At 53.2% G+C, this 3,249-nt stretch overlaps 1 long non-coding RNA gene across 1 annotated transcript; it reads left to right on the top strand.

Moving 5' to 3' along the window:
- Nucleotides 1–422: 422 nt before the first annotated feature.
- On the top strand, nucleotides 423–984 carry LOC128942824 (uncharacterized). The gene is made up of 3 exons (XR_008483644.1): nucleotides 423–488; nucleotides 637–698; nucleotides 907–984. It is a non-coding gene; the product is annotated as an uncharacterized LOC128942824 (long non-coding RNA).
- The last annotated feature ends 2,265 nt before the right edge of the window (nucleotides 985–3,249 follow it).

Raw genomic sequence — 3,249 nt, 5'->3', positions numbered from 1 at the left:
AATTTTGTGGTTCCTGAGGGGATTTTGGGCTCCCTGGTGGGAATTTTCAGATTTTGGAGGATTATGAGGAAATTTTGATCAGATTTTTGGGTCTCTGAGGTGATTTTGTGGGATTGTGAGGCAATTTTGGCTTTCTGGGGGGATTTTTGGGGTTCCTGAGTGGATTTGGGGTTTCTGAGGGGATTTTTTTGGCATTTGGGGAGATTTTGGGGGGACTTGAGGGATTTTGGGGGGACTTTGTGTTCCTAAGGGGATCTGGGGGGATTTTGAAGAAATTTTGAGAGGTTTTGGTTGATTTTGAGAAGACTTTGGGTTTCTTGATGGGATTTTTGGAGTTCCTTAGTGGATTATGGGTAAATTTGGGGGATTTTGGGGCATTTTGAGGAGATTTTGGATATTTTAAAAGACTTTTGGGTCCCCTCAGGCCGGGCCAATCCCGGGAGGAGCTGTCGGCCATCTTGGCCGCAGGGGCGGAGCCCGAAGTGCTGGTGAGTGGCCGGGGCCTGACATGGTGGGCAGGGCCTGGAGACCATTCAGGGACCCCAAAATCAGCTCAGGACCCCCCAAAATTCCCCCAAAATCAGCCCAGGACCCACCAAAAATCCCCAAATTCCCCCAACCCCTCCCCCTCTGCAGGTGTCAATCAAGGCCCTGTGCAAGGCCAGGGAGGCGGAGCTCCAGAGGCCACACCCACACAGGTAAGCCACACCCCTTCCTCCTTAACCCCCAATTAACCCCTCAATTAATCAATTAATTAATGAACCTCAGAGCTGCCAATCATCCCGGGAAGGCTCAGGAGGCTCCAGATTGGTCAGAACAAGCTGAGGTGGGCGTGGCTGGCTGGGGGAGGGGGCGTGGCTCTGCTCAGGCCACGCCCTCTGCTCTGACACGTGACGCCCCCTACAGGCTGTACTGATTGGCCACAGCCCAGAGGCGGTGCTTTGGGCGCTGGAGGTCCTGGCCAATCAGAGCACAAGGTGGGTGGGGCCTGAAGGAGTGGGTGGGGCTTAAAGGGGAGGAAGTGGTCAAAAGAATGGGAGGGTCTTAAAGGGGTGGGTGTGGCTTAAAGGGATGGGTGGGGCTTAAAGTGTGGGTGTGGCCTAAGAGGGTGGGTAGGGCTTTAATATGTGAGGGGGGCTCAAAAGGTTGGTGGGGCTTAAAGAGGTGGGTGGGGCTTAAAAGGGTCGTTGGGGCTTAAAAGGGTGGGTGGGGCTCAAAGGGATTAGCTGGATTTAATGGTGGGTGGGGCTTAAATATGTGGGTGGGACTTAAATTGTGATTGGAGCTTAAATGGATTGAGTGGGCTTAAAAGGGGTGGGTGTGGCATAAGTGGGTGGAGCTTAAAGGGTGGGTAAGGCTTAAAGGGATGGGTGGGTGGGGCCAAAAGCATGGGTGGGGCTTAAATAGGTAGGTGTGGCTTAAAGGGAATAGGTGTGGCATTAAGGAGTGGGTGAGGCTTAAAAGAATGGGTGGAGCTTAGGGGAGTGGGTCGGGCTTAAAGGAATGGGTGGGTCCTAAAGAGGTGGGTGGGGGCTTTAAAAGGTGGGTGGGGCTTAAAGGGATGGGTGTGGTTTAATGAGAATAGGTGGGGCTTAAAGGGGTGGTTGGGGCTTAAATGGGTGGGTGGGCTTAACGGGACAGGGTGGGGCTTAAATGGTGGGTGGGGCTTAAAGGAATAGTCAGGGCTTAAAGGGGTGGGTGGGGCCAAAATGAATGGGTGTGGCTTAAAGATGTGGGTGGGGCTTAAAGAGGTTGGTGGGACTTAAAGGGATTAGGTGCATTAAATGTTGGGTGGTGGGTAAACAGAGAGGTATAGCTTAAATGAGTAGGTGTGGCTTAAAGGGATGGGTGGGGCATAAACATAGGTGGGTGGGGCTTGCAGACATGGGTGGAGCTTAAAGGAGCGGGCAGGGCTTAAAGGAATTGGTGGGGCTTAAATGAGTGGGTGGGGCTTAATGGAACAGGCTGGGCTTAAATGGAGTGTGTGGGGCAGAAGAGGTGGGTGTGGCCAAAATGACTTGATAGGGCTTAAATGGGTGGGGCTTAGAGGGGTCGGTTGGGCTTAAAGGGGTGGGTGGGGCTTAATGCAGTGGGTGAATTTTAAAGAGGGGGGTGGAACTTTAAAAGGTGGGTTGGGCTTAATTGCATGGGTGTGGCCTAAAGATGTGGGCGGGGTTTTAAGATGTGGGTTCAGGCTTGAAGGGATTGGGTGGGTTAAATGTTGGGTGGGGCCTAAACAGAGGGGTGTGGCCTAAGTGGGTGGATGTGCCCTAAATGGGTGGGTGGGGCTTAAAGGGATGGGTGGAGCTTAAAAGGGTGGGTGGGGCCTAAGTGGGTGAGTGGAGCTTAAAGAAGTGGGTGGGGCTTAAAGGGATGGGTGGGGGGTTAAAGGGGCGGGCAGGCCTTAAGGGGGGGTGGGTGGTGGCTTAAGCAGTGGGTCGGGCTTAAAGGGATTGGCAGGGCTTAAGGGGGTAGGTGTGGCCTAAAGGGGGTGTGTTGGGCTGAAAGGGATTGAGCAGGGCTAAAATGGGTGGGGCTTAAAGGAGTGGGTGGGGATTAATCGAGTGGGGTGTGGCCAAACGAATGGGTGGGGCTTAAAGAAGTGGGTGTGGCCAAAAGGGATGGGTGTGGCCTAAGTGGGTTGGTGGGGCTTAATGGGGCAGGAGGGAATTTTGGGGGTTTTTAGGACATTTTGGGGTCCCTGAGGGGATTTCTGGTGCTGTTGGGGGGCGTGGCCTCACACCTGTCAATCACAGAGCTCTCCTGGCTGGCCTCGCCCCCCTCAGCCGAGGCCCCGCCCACCCTGAAGAGCCTCCTGCAGGTGAGGGGGGAGGGGAACGGGGTTGGGGTTGAAATTGGGGATTTTGGGGCTTCTTGGGGTCAAAATTTCAGATTTTGGGCCTTTTTGGGGGTCATAATTTCAGATGAGGGATTTGGGGCTTTTTGGGGTCAAGATTTTGAATTTGGGGGATTTTGGGGGGGAGGTGGGGATTTCTTGGGTCAGAAATTTGCATTTTGGGGGATTTTTTGGGGACTTGAGGGATTTTGGGAAATTTTAGGGTTGGGATTTGGGGTTTTTGGGGGGATTTTGGCAATTTTGGGGTCAGGACTTGGGGTTTTGGGGTGAATTTGGGGTTTTTGGGGTCCCTGAATCTATTTTTTGTGTCCCTGAGGTATTTTTGGGGTGGATTTGGGATTTTTGGGGTGGATTTTGAGGTATTGGTGGGTTTTGGGGCAGATTTTGGGGTT

Source organism: Melozone crissalis, unplaced genomic scaffold (genome assembly GCF_028551555.1).
Source record: "Melozone crissalis strain CALT ecotype California unplaced genomic scaffold, PUWL_Pcris_2 ptg000044l_1, whole genome shotgun sequence".
NCBI lineage: Eukaryota > Metazoa > Chordata > Aves > Passeriformes > Passerellidae > Melozone > Melozone crissalis.
The sequence above is the reverse complement of the archived record's forward strand: the minus strand, read 5'-3'. Positions and strand labels throughout refer to the sequence as shown.